Below are 16,963 nucleotides of genomic sequence, written 5' to 3'. Positions count from 1 at the left end.
CTGCGGGGACCTGCAGGGCTGCGAGCGTCAATCAACATCACCTGGGACGCTCTCCCTGCAGGCTCCTCCCCTTCATTTCCAATCTTTGCTAGTATATTTAGATCTCTGGCTTCCCGCGTCGCGGGAGCGCGCGGGAGGGCGCCGGGAGAAGCCCGGGACAAGGGCAGGACCGTCTGTGGCCGTCCGGGGCCGCTGGAGGCCGGGACGGGCCACCCCTCCAACATTTTCGATCTCGGACTGTAAGGTAAGCCTTCAAATATGGCGGCTAGTTCTGAGATCTCTAGTATAGTGGGGTCTACTAAAAGGACACTGGACAATTATTTTACTAAGGCTGCTGTGGATTTGGATAAGGACGATTCATTATCAGAACGTAGGATTGAACGACGTCGTTCTATCGAGTCCATGAAAAATAGACCATTAATTGACCTGGCATCTCCGCCCATTATGTCGGACACTATTGCTGATACACCCCTTGAAGATCCGCTGTCACTCGATGATTTTCCACTACTTCTTAGGTGTACTTCACCGCCTACGGGCTCCTTATTAACTGTGCCCTCACCTAATGTTTTGCTTCCATGTGTTCCTAATCCCCCATCAATTGTGGCGAATGTAACTTGCCCTGTATCAAAGGAGCAGCCAAAAAGGCTAGGTAGACCACCTAACATTCTGAAAACCCTTGGCCCGCCGCCCACTAAAAAGAGGAGGGGGTTAGGAGCTCCGCAAAGAGACAAGCTCAGTCACACTGAGTTTGGCAAGACATCGAAATTGAAGGTCCAAGGGGTAATTGCACCTAAAACTTCGGTACTGACTGATTCAGTGCCCACAGTGGTATCAACCCTAGTCTATAACAACACACAACTTGGCAATACATCAGGTAGGCAAGATGAGGTAGCTTCCTCCTCAAGTCTAGCGACCATTCCCCCTACTGATACTGAGGGGCCCACACTTGAGCAGTTGCTTAAGTCCTTTATGCTCCCGATTTTGGACATCCTAAAAAGGGTGGAGCACCGACTAGGCAACTTGGAGGCTTTGTATAATGGTAAATCAAGTGCCTCTATGACCCCCCCAATGCCAGCCCCTGTGTTGACTACTTCACCACAGATTACAATAGCTTCTGCTCCTATAATGCTGGCCGTAAATGCTCCTAATAGTGGTAATAAAAGAGTCACTAAACCCGTTGCGAGCAATAGTCAGGGCACTGTAGACCCCCCAAGGATTACTGCTAAGACAACTATGGTAAACAGTAAGTCTTTAAACAATAATCAGCAGAAAAACTTGTTTTCGCATACGGCCCAGGCTCCCGCCCAAATAACAACAAAAACCATGGCTCAGGCTCCAAGAGAAGCCCAGACGGGCGATGCTAATTCTAGTAGTAAGACGAAGTATTCAAGTAGGGGGAGGTTTGGTAGGCCCACTAATGATATTCCCAATGTAGAATTACCTCCAGAGTCGCTACCGTTTGTAGTTGTACTCACTGGTGTCCCTCCATTAGAAGCAGGTAGAAAGGAGGGCCATCCCCAACTTAAGAATAAAATCCTACACTGGTTAGGTCAAAATAGACCACTCCCATATTACATCGACGGGGAGATAGTCCACGTTAGACGTCTGCCCTGGCTGGGTACCAGGGAAAAAAACATTGAGGGTGACATAGTTGTTATTAACTTTAGGAACCCAGATGCTGTTAGGGCTATACTAACAGGGCCCCCTAGGAACATGAACACCGCTATAATCCCACACGACCTAACTTATTTTTACCCAAGGTCGTATGTGACTCCAGCGCTCTTTTCTGGGGGGGTTCCAGATCATATTGGTTCTAGGAATACTCATTTGCCTCCATCCAACAGCTATATGTGTCATCTTCAAAGGCCTCCCCCTCCTAGGAATAACCCAGTGTGGAATATAGTCCCTGCTAGTGGCCGCAGCCAGCCCCTTGTGGGGCCAGAGTTTTTCCAGGGGAATAGAAACATGGATCACTTGATTCCTTTCACTCCACTGGAAACCTCGAATAGATATGGAGCCATTTCCGGCCTTGATGGCTGTGACTGACTTCAGGCTATGGCTGACCCCCTCGCTAAGGACTCTAGTGTTGGTGGTGAGGGACAAGTAGAGGAGGACATTCAGAGTGGGACAAGGCGTTTAATTACATTCCCCCAATGTGTTACCTGTCCCTCTAGTATAGATGATGTTGATTGCATTGTAAATAACCATGAGATCCTTAAGGAACAGACTTGTCTCGAAGTGGGTGAATTTATTGTGGAAAATGTTACACTCCCAAACCAGCCAGTTGAAAAATATTGTTCCAATAGTAAAAATGTAATGTTGTTATCATGGAATGTGGCGGGTTTGGTTGCAAAGTTAGATAATATGGAGTGGTGTGACTATGTGGATAACCATGGTATCTGTATATTTCAAGAGACTTGGGCTACGACCACCCAGCATAGAGTGGGTTTTGCAACCTATGCCGAGCCTGCTATTAAAGGTCTTAGAGGCAGACCATCTGGTGGACTGACCATATGGGTTGGTGTCCATCTTGGGTTTTCGGTTAAAAGAATTAACACCAATTCTTGTGATATTTCTTGCATTTCCCTAACCCGCAGAAACACACCCAAAATAGCGATTATTAACATCTATCTACGTCCGGTTTTGGGGAGTAAGGTTTCTCAGACCTTAGAGTCCTTGACTGCACTTTTAAATAGCCTTCCAACTGATACCAAGGTCATAATGGGGGGGATTTTAATTGCCATTATGAACCACTTGGAGGAGTTTCTCAGCTAACAACAGATGAGGATGATGCCTGTCAGATTCCACCCCCAAATGTCTATCAAGCTAAAACCTGGACTCCCATGGCCATGCAGCTCACTGCATTGACATATACATTCTCTCTTAGAGCTTGCAACGGCCGCTTTCCGGGGGATAGCCCAGGAAGGAGTACTTATAATGGGATGGGACATTCGTCAATAATAGATTATCTCCTGGTTAGTATGTCCTTATGAGCACCAATATTGCCAACCTTTTTCTAATGTGATGTTTACTTATCACTCGAATTACCGAAGACAAACAGTAACTCTTGGGAAATCCTTTTTCCAGAATAAATCAAATGAGTTTAATTAAATTTTTCATTAAAGTGACCATTTCAATAGTCGCGAATTTTTTCTGTTTTTTGTATACAACACAAAACTTATTTTTCAATTCCACATCACATATAAATAGACATAATCATCCAACATAACAACTTTCACTCAAGACACTCATACATCACAGCACATCAATATATACAACATATATATACTTTACAACAATATTTACAAATTCCTGGTCAAAGTGAAAAATAGCACTGGAAAAATACAAATACAAAAGTTTATATGATTTGAATTCAATCCGATATTCCTAATGCTTGTAGGGGGGGTCTACGCGTTTCGATATCCCCTTAATGTGGGGAAATCTCGTCAGGACCATGTGCCTGTAAGTAAAGGACAAAAATGGATCAGCCTTAGGGGGGAGGAGAAGCCCGGGGTGTGTCACAACAGTGTGGGTGGGAAAAACAATCCTACCTCTTGGGTGCTCAGGTTCCCTTTCTACAAGATGTCACTGCAAACGAAAACAAAACGTCTATTTAGGCTCTGATTCCAATGCGGAATAAACACTATGTCATTCTCTGATTCACACGTGCATACTTACATCTCTAAACTACTGGGGTCGAATGCGGGTTGAAGATGTGGAAATCTGTAAGAATTAGGTAAGGGTTTTAGCGCTAAAACCCTTACCTAATTCTTACAGATTTCCACATCTTCAACCCGCATTCGACCCCAGTAGTTTAGAGATGTAAGTATGCACGTGTGAATCAGAGAATGACATAGTGTTTATTCCGCATTGGAATCAGAGCCTAAATAGACGTTTTGTTTTCGTTTGCAGTGACATCTTGTAGAAAGGGAACCTGAGCACCCAAGAGGTAGGATTGTTTTTCCCACCCACACTGTTGTGACACACCCCAGGCTTCTCCTCCCCCCTAAGGCTGATCCATTTTTGTCCTTTACTTACAGGCACATGGTCCTGACGAGATTTCCCCACATTAAGGGGATATCGAAACGCGTAGACCCCCCCTACAAGCATTAGGAATATCGGATTGAATTCAAATCATATAAACTTTTGTATTTGTATTTTTCCAGTGCTATTTTTCACTTTGACCAGGAATTTGTAAATATTGTTGTAAAGTATATATATGTTGTATATATTGATGTGCTGTGATGTATGAGTGTCTTGAGTGAAAGTTGTTATGTTGGATGATTATGTCTATTTATATGTGATGTGGAATTGAAAAATAAGTTTTGTGTTGTATACAAAAAACAGAAAAAATTCGCGACTATTGAAATGGTCACTTTAATGAAAAATTTAATTAAACTCATTTGATTTATTCTGGAAAAAGGATTTCCCAAGAGTTACTGTTTGTCTTCGGTAATTCGAGTGATAAGTAAACATCACATTAGAAAAAGGTTGGCAATATTGGTGCTCGTGCTGGTTTGTAGTTATATTTGAGGCTTGTCCTTATTGCCATTGAGCCCAGACCCTGTCTTGGTATTAGTATGTCCTTATGGCATTTGATTCGATGTTTCCATGTATTTGATCGTGTGGAAAGTGACCACAACCCCTTGGTAGCAGAACTGGATGTGCCCAATCACGACGGGGAGCACCAAGAAGTTGATGTGGTCTCTAGTGCCATTAGGATTACCCAGGGTGGCAAAAAAATTCGATGGTCTACTATTAAGTCATCGCCAGATAATCTGGCATTATTGTATGAAAGTGTTATTCCCCAGCTTCAGCGTCTCAATATACTGTATGAAGACGCCTACAAATCTGATAAAGATGTTAAAATTTTAACTGTACATAAAGAATTAATGTTGACTCTAGCGGCTAGTTTTTCTAAACCGGCAAAACAGTCTAACCGACAAGTATGTGGCACAAATCCCTGGTACAACCAGTCTTGTAGGAAGGCGAAGACTACTCTTATTTCCGCCATCAAATTAGGCCACAGAGCAACCTTTATGGCTGCAAGGAACGCTTACAAGAATCTCCTTTCTCACGCAAAATCAGAATGGGAAACAGAGAAATGGAAGGCCATTAAAAAGGCATTAATAGCGAAAGATGCTCGAACCCTTTGGAATCTGGTTCATACTGGGAAGCCAGAAGGGAAGGTAAAGATCGATCCTAACATTGCAGAGGAAGCCTGGTGTGTCTACTTTGGTGATCTCTATTCCAGTACTACTCCCTCCTATAATGTATCACCGATAAAGCCTTTGAGATCGGGCCTAGAATGCTCGCCCTCCCCCTTTACCATCTCGGAAGTTACACTCGCAGTCCAAGGGTTAAAATGTAACAAGGCCCCTGGGCTGGATAAGATCCCTGGTGATCTCTTTAGAGATGAGCCAACGATTTGGGTCCCCTATTTGACCGTCATATTTAATGCTATTCTTGACGGCCAAGAGCTGCCAAGCACTTGGCTGGGGGCCGAAATTATTCCGATTTACAAAAAGGGATCTCCGTTGGCCCCGTCAAACTATAGACCAATTAGTCTTATTGACGTTACTCAAAAGATCTATGCCAAACTGCTTTTGCAACGCTTGCAAGACTGGATTAGTGAGAATAACATCCTCTCCCACTTGCAAGCAGGGTTCCGTGCTAAAACATCGACCATCGACCAATTACTACGGCTCCAGGTTCTTTACTGGAAGCATGTGGTGATGGAAGGGGGGAGTCTTTACCTGACATTTGTGGACCTCAAATCCGCATTTGACATGGTGGATAGAAACCAACTTTGGAGCATATTAACATCAATGGGGATCCCACCGTATTTATGTCTCCAATTTAAAAGACTCCACGAAGGAACCTATGCAAAGGTTCGTTATGGCAAAAATGGCCAGCTTACTAGAGATTTTCCTATTGAGAAGGGAGTTAGGCAGGGATGTGTACTGGCCCCTACGCTATTTTCCCTTTTTCTAAATGGCCTTGTTGATGACCTAACTGGTGTACCAAACAGCGACGCCCCTAACTTAGCGGGTGGTAAATTTCCTGCACTCATGTTTGCAGACGACACCCTGCTGCTCTCAAAAACATCTATGGGGATGCAGCGGGTGTTAGACCAATTTACCAAGTTCTGTAGGGACAGGAATTTGGTAATCAACATAGACAAAACAAAGTACATGGTGTTTAATGGCACTGCAACTAATTGTTCTCGCCCGACCATGGATGGACGTGCCCTGGAAAGGGTAAAAAATTTTACCTATCTAGGCTTGACCTTAAATGATAAAATGAGTTGGGAAACCCAAATGACCAAGGCTAATCTAACCCTTTCCCAGTCTATGGGGGGTATTCTTAAAGTCCAGAAATCCTGTGTCCATAAGCTAGTCAGTGTACCCCTAGAAATATATAAGGTCCAAACCAGATCATCCACCCTTTATGGGGCGGAACTCTGGGGCCACTGTTCAGCGAACGAGATTAGCATAACTGAGAATAAATTTATTAGACAGCTGCTCTCCCTACCAACTAATACTCCCCTAGTTCCACTAAGGTTGGATACAAATTTGAGGCCTATTGCAGAAGTAATTGCCTCACGACCGCTTCTCTACTGGCGTAGATTGTGGAGTGTCCCGGAGCTTGAGTGCTATAGAGAAGAATTAAAGATAGTGATGGCACGCCCGGGTGTAGGGAGGATAAAGTGGCTTTCCTTTATAAGGGGGCAGGCGTCTAGGATCGGCATGGAAAGTCTCTGGTTTAATCCGGAGGTCACATGTAAATCCATCTCGAAGAGAACCCTGGCGGACTCTATAAAACATTTTAATTTAGGAGAGGTTCTTCGATCAGCCAGACCCTCTAGTCTCACTAACAGCTTTTTGGATTTTAAGAATGTCTATAGTTTCGAGGAAGAATTAGACACTATAGAACCTGTCTTAGCAAAAAAACTGTTTTTACAGTTTAGATATGGTACATTACCCCTTCATTCTTATACTGACAAATGGAAGTTGGGTTTAGCTCGTCCTTGCCCAGGTTGCAATGATCCAAATGAATCTTTAATCCATGTGATTTTGTTTTGTCCTGTCTATTCTGTTATCAGGAAAAATGGATCATACAGCTATGTTTGAACCTAGGAGTCAGGAATTATAGAGATTATTTTAGAATTTTAAAAACTGACACCAATGCACTGATAGTTACTGCTATTTCTAAATTTTTGTTCTCGATGTGGTTAATTAGACGAAGGCTGATACGTTTGTAGTATCCTACTATTGTAAGTAGACTGCTCTGTCTCAGCAACAATTACTTTTTTAATGTGTTTTAAACCTTGTTATTTCATGGATTTTATTGCTCTAGTGCTTTTATCGTCACATTATAAACTGCGCGATAACTGATTTATTGTAAATATCCTAATTGAGATGTATCTCTGCATTGGTTGATTTGACAACGTTTTCCTTTTGTATTTTCAATGTACTTTTATGGTTCATTAACAAACCGAAATAAAGTTAAATGATGATGATAACTTGAAAAGGTCAGCAGTTTAGCCTAATCTCTAACCCGTGATACAAAAACACAATGCCCCAGCTGCCCTTAAAATTCTCATTAAACTCACCATACCCTCAAAATACAGTAGGTCACTCTATCCACTTCCCTTCTCTCAAATACAATATTTGACAATGATGTAGACCCTTAGAGTGCATACTCAAAGCACTCCTCCATTGTGCGCGCTGGGGGTTGAGCAATTAGATTTACAACACACTGTACATGGGCATCGACAGGAGGACCCACAAAATTAAGAACACAATTGTTTTTAATCCAGACCCCTCAACTGTGCTCCTCTTCTGGTTAGGGCCTGGGCTGACTCACTTGGTGGTGATTGTGTGCGCAGTTAGCTTTGGCAGAGGGCTTGAACAGTGTAGGGAATTTTATCCTGGAAAGGATCTTTGTCCAGAGCAAGGGACTTTTCCTGCCCTGGCTCAGGCTGCTGCACCCATTTCCGCACAGGCAGTCAACCCATGCTGCATATGGCCATGCGCCCCATTTTACTTTTTTAAATTTTCTTTACAGTCTAATGCCTACAGCTCTGTAATAAATAGATGTTTCTGGAGCCCCTCATTTTCCTCATCATAATGTCGCCTGAAATCTTGTCCTCCTCTACCCCTAGCTTTGCCTGAATAGCAGGGCCACTCCTTGCAGTATGTAGAACTGGTGGAGCTATGCAGTGAGCTGTGGCTGCTGCCATGCTCCCACCTTGTCTTCAGCAGCCTGCGACTCCTTCTCTTACTATCCTCAAACTGGTTGAGATGAAATATTATTAGAACATTGGAATGTTGGGAGCTCCATTGAAGACAATGGAGTGCTCCATGCTTTTATGGGCTGGTAAAGGCCCGCAAAGCAACATTCCAATGTTGTTTTCAAAGCCTCTCAGAGCCCAGGGGAATTTAAACCCCTCAAACTCCAAGAGGCATTTGTTTTATTTGTTGGAACATTCTGCCTGCTAGTAGCAGAATGTTCTAATAGCCTTATAGCCCTTCGTAGCTGGGCTATACTATAGCCTTATAGCCCGCCGTAGAGGGTTATAGCGGCTATTAAAGGCCCTCTCCAGCGTTAAAGGCCCGAGCCGAAAGGCGAGGGCCTTTAACAAGGGAGAGGGACTTTAATAGCCGGTCTAGCTCAACTACGAAGGGCTATAAGGCTACTAGAACATTCTGCCACTAGAGGGCAGAATGTTTTAACAAAAAAGAACAAAACCTTACGGGAGCGTGAGTGGATTGGAATCCCCTCAGGCTCCCTGAAGCCTTTGTTCACAGCCAGAGCTGTGAACAAAGAAACATTGGAATGTTGGAGCTCCAGGCTTCTACCAGCCATTATAAGCCCGGAGCTACTCCATTGTTTTCAATGGAGCTCCCAACATTCCAATGTTCTAATGATTATTAAAGTTCAGCTCCCTTGTTAAGGCCCGAGCCGACGCTGGAGGGGGCCTTAAATAGCCGGTATATAGCGGGCTATAAGGCTATATTAAAGTACCAAACTAAGGATTTCTCAGCAAGAAATATAGATGCAACTTGCTATTAATGTTGGGGGAGAAGGAAATGCGCTGCAAAAACATTATGGACAACATTTCTGCCTATGACACACCTAAATGGTATTAGTCATGTGGGATATTTCAGAAATAAAATCAAAATTTATTTGATTAAGATTTACGAATCATATCTAGAAATAGCATTTTCTTTAGCAGTAACACAAATCATACAATATGCTTTTTGTAATTAACCACGTTAAAAGGCAACTCTATGACCAAATGCAAACTTATTTTTCCCAGCTACCCTTTTTTGTATAATGTCAATATCTTCTTCTGTCGATTCCAGGATTGGTGGCTCAGTGGACTAATGCATCCATTGCAGTGTCCTATGTTCGACCTCATGGTCACAGGTTCAAATCCCGGTGGGTCAACTCAGCCTTTCATCCATCTGAGGTCGATAAAATAAGTACCATTGAGTTGGGTAACAATAAACATCTTATTCAGCGCCAAGACACCTACGGGTAATTGTGCGCTTTACAAATACACCTGTTCTGTTTGTTTGCCTGTTCTTTTGATACTACAACATTATGCTACTAATCACACCCCAAACCTCTTCAATGCAAAGTTATCAAGGAAAGTCCTTTGGTGTAAAAATCAATAACTAAAAGAATTGCAAGAGTGTGTATTTGTCCTGCATAAATAGTTGTTTGTAATACTGAAAATGTGTGTGCCACTCAAGGGATCTTTTGGCAGTGGCAGAATACAGTTCACAAAAATGATGTATTTCAAGGTACACACAAGAGAATATTTGCACCACGATGGGGCAAACATGAATTGTATTTATCCATCAACTTAATATATATTTTAGGAATGTACAGTAAAAAAAGTTAACCCTCATTTTGTCCAAAGAATATCATGCAGTATGATGTATCATTTTTTATTGTATAAATAATACAAGTTGTCTATTTTGAAGTAACAGTTGATATAATAAGGATAACCAGTATAATTATAATGTTGCCTTACTTATAAAAAATGGTTGCCAATAACAATATGAACTTTTTGTACAGAAATGAAAAGCAGGTAAACAGGGAAAGGGAAAATGGGCATGCAATACCATTACAAAAGACATTCTTTTTTACATACACCCATTTCAAGACCAATACCAAGTATTTGTTGATAAATAACTTGAATAACACCTTGTACAATAACATAAATGCAGTAAGCAATAATAAATTCATCTCCTCAAGGAGATTTGACAACTTTGTGTTCTCTGTTTAGCTCTTCAGTAAGATATGCCAGGGGAGGGATAGATAACTTGTTAAGGGAGACCATGACATATCTGTGTTAATTGCTAATTGTAGTGATGGCTTATTCCATCTATCTATTTTATCATTCAAGCTAATACCATTTAGCAATATAGGACATTTTGTATTATCTTTCCGGTTTAAAGCTACTTGTTGAAAAGCAACAATTATAACTATAGTAACTGTTTGTCTTTTCGACTGAAGGTATGCACACCTTCAATCATACTCCCCAAAAGGCTATTTTTTAAAGAGAGCTGTACTTTATATTTATGAATAACGTTAATCTGTCTCCAAACTGGAATCCAAAACAGATTAACTAAAGTACATTAAATTATGGAGACCAGACTTCCAATATGAGAGGAGAATGAACAACACTGCTCAGATATAGAGACATTCATTTTATGAAGGGATATTGGAGTACAACATCTATTATACAGAAATTGCAATGTTTGTGTGCTGTTGTCAGCCCAGGAAGTTGTTTGCATTTTCTGTTTGAAGACTAATGCAAAATATAGGATGAGATTAGTTTACATATAATCTTCCACATCGGAAAAAAAACAGGGTGATCACTAGGATAAACATAAAAATACTCAAAATTAAAAAGGGTCAATAAGCACTTAATCTAACTTAACACAAATTGTTATTTCAACAACATTAGATCATCTTAACCAATGTCAGACTTCTGTAGAACAAATCGATGCGAGGGAAAAATTTGGAAGCAAAGTCCCAACCACAATTCTATCGATAGTTTTAAAAAAGGAATTTGGGAAATTAACTGGAAATGTAGAAAAATAATTCAGGATAAACAGGACAAGTATCATCTTTAAAAAATCTAAGCGTACCTGCCATGACAGATTAAGAGTATAGCAATTCTTATCTAAAGACTCAACCTTTCTTTACTATATTGAAACTAATGGTGTTTATAACAGTGTTGGAAAATCCATACTATTAAATACTTAATTTTGTAATATTCCACATTAAAGTATGGTCTTTACATGTATCCTTAGGATAGAACGTATTTAGAGTCAATACTTCAGATTTACTAATGCTCAATTTATATCCAGATACTCTAGAGTACTCAGCAATTTTCTTAAAGAACAGAGTTAATGACAGTTTAATATGAGAATGTAATCTGCATGCATTGAATATTTTATTTCATTGGACCGAAATTTAAAATTTTAAAATGTGGGGTTTGCTGAATTTTTGCCTAGAAAGGTTTAAAAGTAGGAATTCATAGAAAAGGTTATAAATTACTATGTTTTTCTAGCAGCTCTTTTAATATCAAAGTAAGGTGTTATAATAATAATAATTTGAAGCCTTAGGCGATTTACATCAAATAGTTAAAAGGTTTAAACTCTCAGGCCCAATACCACACCATTTTAAGTCCCTTTTCCATAATACTCCAACATAGATGGTAAAATGTTTCTCAATATTTAAAGAAAAAGCTTTGAAGGGGACTTCAAGTGAAGGGGCTCTCTATTTTCTTTTAAAATATTTGCATTGTGAGGTTACTGTCTCCCTGTAACAAACCTCAACTGTTCATTTGTTATTAACTTGAGGATGAAAGACTAGTCTTAAAGCAAGAACCTTTCCCAAAATCTTACAATCATTACTGATTACAAATATTGTATGAAACGCTTTACATACACTATAAATAAAAGCTATTTTTGAAAGTGAACATACAATTGAAGTTGGGACACTTCAGAGAAATGTCGTTGTTAAAATATAAACCACCATTTTGTACAAATCTTTCATTGGCTCATTACCAAGTGTTAAAGGCAATGCTGGGCTAATTCAGTAACGAAACTACTGAACTTTAGCGAGAATTCAGAAATCTTGCAAGAATTTAATGATGTCCACGGCCATCTTGAATATAAAGGAAGACTGCACCCACAGCCACTTGCTAGTTATTGAGCAATGGTGCTGAGGTACAGTTGTATGTTGCAGAGCTCTAGAAAGTCCTAGACGTCTGGTGGTGAAGTCCCAAGCAATTGGCAATACGGAAGGTGATGCTATAGAAGCATTTTTTAGTCCTTTGCTAAAAGACCTGTTATTTTTTCTTGACCAATGAGTCCATTGGAATACAGTGAATGTTATGTTATGTTAATGGTGGTCTTATAAAGCGCTCAGCTACTCGGGCAGAGTGTCCTCCCAGCGCTGTACAGACCTGTAGAAGCTAGGCTGAAAACAGGCGAACTACTGTGCAAATAACCAGGTCTTGAGCCCCTTCCTAAAGGAAAGCAAATCTAGTTTCCTGAGGGAAAGGGGCAGTTTGTTCCATAGTTGAGGTGCCAGCGATCTGTATGAGTGTCCTCCAATTCACGCTCGTTTGGTTGCAGGAACAATGGCCAGCGCTTGAGAAGCGGATCGTAAAGATCTGGAAGGAAAATAAAACCGCACTCTTTTCCTTAAGTAGACAGCACCGGTACCATGCAGAGATTTAAAGGCCATAACAAGAGTCTTAAAATAAATGCGGTTACGCACCGGCAACCAGTGAAGCGAATTCAGAAGAGCAGAGGTGTGGGACCTTCGGCTAAGGCCAAAAATGGCCCTTGCCGCCGAATTCTGCACAGATTGGAGGCGTGTAAGGAGATATTCCGGGAGGCCTAGATAAAGTATGTTAGCGTAGTCCAGCCTAGAGCCGATCAGAGCCTGTACTGTAATCCTCCTGTGGGCATGAGACAGAAAGGGAAGAAATTTCCTTTCAGTTCTTAGAAGGCCGAAACATTGGCCAACTACACTCAGAATCTAAGGTTTAAGAGTCAGGCCATTATCAATTTTCACGCCCAGATTTTTTTCGCCATAGAAGTGGCAGACGATGGAGGGTACATATCAGTAGGCCACCACGATTTCCAATTGGCATCAGGAGAACAGCTGAAAAAAAGAATCTCTGACTTATCAGAGTTGCATCTAAGCTGATTCAGTTGGAACCATGAAAACACAGCCTCGAGGAAGCTCATGATGGTGTCGCTGGCGAAATCTTTGTTCTTGTCGCAGGTGAAAAGAAGCTGCGTATCGTCAGCGTATGAAACAATCCGGGCTCCGTGAGCTTCAACCAATTTAACCAAGGGGGACATGTAAATATTAAAAAGAGTGGGGCTCAAAATCGACCCCTGTGGGACTCCCACATCCAGCAAAGGAACTGGAGCAGAGAAAGGGGGGCCCAAATTGATTGTTGGCGACCAGATAAGAAAGACTCAAACCAATTGACTACCGTCCCTCTCAGACCTATCTCCTGGAGTCTCGAAAGAAGACGGCTGTGAGGGACGGTATCAAAGGCCGCCGAAAGATCAAGTAGAACGAACATCGCCTTCCCACCACTGTCCAGCACCTCCTTTATAGACTCTGTAACTTCCAACAATGCAGTCTCTGTGCTGAGGTTTGAACGAAACCCGGATTGAGTGTAATGGAAAATATCACGGGTTTCGAGGAAGTTCGAGAGAGTGAAGTGGACATGTTTTTCCACAATTTTAGCAAAGGCAGGGAGTAGCGAAATCGGTCTGTAATTGGAGTGTACGAGGGGGTCCAAGTTGCGCTTTTTCAGAAGCGTAAGGATATGAGCCATTTTCTATAAACTGGGAACAATGCCGGTTTTAAGAGAGGCGTTAAGGACCGGATTGATGATAGGCTTGATAATATGTGCCATCTTGGCCAGAAACTTCGCGGGGCAAGGGTCCGACGGAGAGCCGGATTTTAATTTAGACAGTAGGTCCAGTGACATTTGTGGGGAAAGAGGAGGAAAGAGTGAGAGCGTATTGCTCTCAGGGAGAGAGTGAAGTGCGGGAAGGTTTGAGCCAGAGTTGTTTATAGAACCAGTTGGCGCAAAAGAAGCCTGAATATTTATGATCGTATTTGCGAAAAAACTGTCCAGTTGTTTGATCCAGAGCTCTGTAGGTGAAAATGTAGAAATTAAAGACGCGGGGGAAGTGAATTCCTTGACTATTGTAAAGATTTCTTTGCTAATATTAGCTGCAGATTTGATTCTTTTAGTGAAATGAGATTTTTTTCTGTAACAATATCCTTATGATATCTTTTAATAAGTTCCTTATATATCTCTTGAAGAATGAAGAATTCTTATGATTATTCTGCAAATAAGTATTAATGCACATCGCATATTTCACTGGAGAGGTTCACACGTTATTTAGCCTGAACTAGAATTATCCCTAGTATAATTTTGAACTTTATATAAATCATGAAAGTATTTACAATTTAAACACATGAAGAAGTTAAAGAGCTTTTCTTTTAAATAATTGGTGAAGCATGCAACAAGTGCTATTGTTTATTTATCAAGATACAAAAAGAGTACTGTGATGTTTCTACAAGAAAGAGTTAAAACTGTTGGGAACATCAGAACTGTAAACTATTTGAGAATTCCCAAATTGACAGTCTGTGCTACTCTTCCCCAATCATTCAGATCTCAATCTCCACATTACCTTCTCTAATTCCTTCCCCTGATCTTGCAACTCTGATACTCAGTGTTATAAAGATCTGAGCTAGTACAGTCAGAAGTTGTGGATATGGGAGGTAATTTTCACAAGAATTGCTACTTCCCAGAGGCCCTGACAAGATAAAACGATTTCTAAGAATTTTTTGGAATATTATTGAACCATTTAGGACCTCATTATGATGGTGCATCCTTTCGTAAATGGGACCACTCAACTGGCTGTCAGCAGACTCAACCTTAGCATTAGGATGCAACCCCTACCACGCCAGTCGCAATGTTGATATTTTGTATTGCGGCGGGTGCTGCAGGCTGCAGCACACGCCGCAGTACAACAGATATTACACATATCCCTGCACTAACTGGCAGGTACCATGCGGTGCCTGCCACATAGTGCAGTGATATGTAGGGGAACACCATAGGTGTCCACCAAATCCCAAAGCTGAGGGGGAAGGGTAGCCCACTACAGGCCCCAAATGCCCCTGTCTGCCAGCCTTTTCATGGTGAGTAAACTGCCATGAAACGGCCAGTGGGGAGAGACATCATAGTCCCTACAGCAGTGCCTGGCAGGCACCGCCACCATTATAGGGATTGAAGTTCCCTCCGACAGCCCTACGGGCTCCTTGAGTCCATCGGAAGGTGTCCACCAAAACCCAAAGCTGAGGGCGAGGGGGAAGGGTAGCCCACTACAGGCCCCAAATGCCCCAGTCTGCCAGCCTTTTCATGGCGAGTAAACTGCCATGAAACGGCCTGTGGGGAGGGACATCATAATCCCTACAGCAGTGCCTGGCAGGCACCGCCACCATTGTAGGGATTGAAGTTCCCTCCGATGGTCCTACGGGCTCCTTGAGCCCGTCGGATCCATGGCTGTTAGTCTTTCCAACTGCCACCCATCCCCCGCCATCCTAATGTGGAGGGCGGTAATCTTCATTACGATGACGGTGAGACCGCCACCGATAGGCTATTGGTGGTTGCCCCACCGTCATTGTAATCAGTTCCTTAGTAATGTCCTCAAATATAGGAGCTAATTCTTTAGTATATAAATCCTTTGAAAATCTTAAAAACAAATATTATCAGAATGAGCAGCTTTTACTTTGACATTTTCAACAAGTATTGATTTAATAAATTATCCTTTTTTCCATTACTTTAAAGTAGTTGGTTAAAAGTTTGCTTCTTTTATTACACCCACCAAAATATCTAGGTCTACTTTTTCTTGTAAATTTGCAAGCTTTCTCAGTACTATACCTATTAAAGTCGAACTTAGCTTTAGTTGTTTGGTTTGGTTTGAGTGAATTTTGCAATTTAGATGAAGAACATCCATGTTTTAAGGATTTATTCTTTTCTAAAATATTTTGAGAAAACATTTCTTAGGCTTTCTTTTCTTTTTTAGAATAAAATCTTTATTTGCAGCACAAGTGTCCCACTTGCAAATAGAGGTATCCCAAGAAATGTTAAATGAAACAATATATAATTGAAGGACATAAATTTGCATTGAACGGACTATCCTTCAGAAAAGAGGTTTTGAATCTTCATCTGTTGTTCCCTTTCCAAGAAGGAACCACGTGAAAGTCACATATCACCGATGCACAATCAGAAAATAGAATCAAATCAATTGCAGAATGTAATACATTTGCAGTTAATCTTTTCCTAGACAAAAATCAAATCTATTGCTGAAAAGAATCATTCACCAGTGCAAAAAATATAAATTGTTGGATGACTGAATTACAAACCAGTCAAGTATCATGCACAGCTCATTGAGTAAGTGCATTTGTAAGTACCATTTGTGTCTTATGGGTTATATATTTACATTTAGAGTTCTTATCATAAAAAGGGTCATATATCTGATTACACTCCTCATCTTCTCATCATTTCAACACTGCAATAACTTAATGCTAATACCATCCCAGAAATCCAAATTAGTTTAGAATTTGTTAGAACTGACAGCCTTAGGGTGGATTTTGCCTACCTCCATTTTTTCTGAGCTTGTTTTTTATGGCTTTAGAACTGCATTTTACCGCTGCTTACCAGTGCTAAAGTGCTTGTATGGTCTCCCCTAAACAAGGCAATATTGGCTGATCCACAAGCGGCATATTTAATTTACAAATACATTCCTAATATAGTGCACTACATGTGCCCAGGGCCTGTAAATTAAATGGACCTGCAACACTTGTTGTGCCACCCACTTAAGTAGCC

This window comes from Lissotriton helveticus, chromosome 9, assembly GCF_964261635.1.
Source record: "Lissotriton helveticus chromosome 9, aLisHel1.1, whole genome shotgun sequence".
In the NCBI taxonomy this organism is placed as follows: Eukaryota; Metazoa; Chordata; class Amphibia; order Caudata; family Salamandridae; genus Lissotriton; species Lissotriton helveticus.
Note: the sequence above shows the minus strand (reverse complement) of the source record.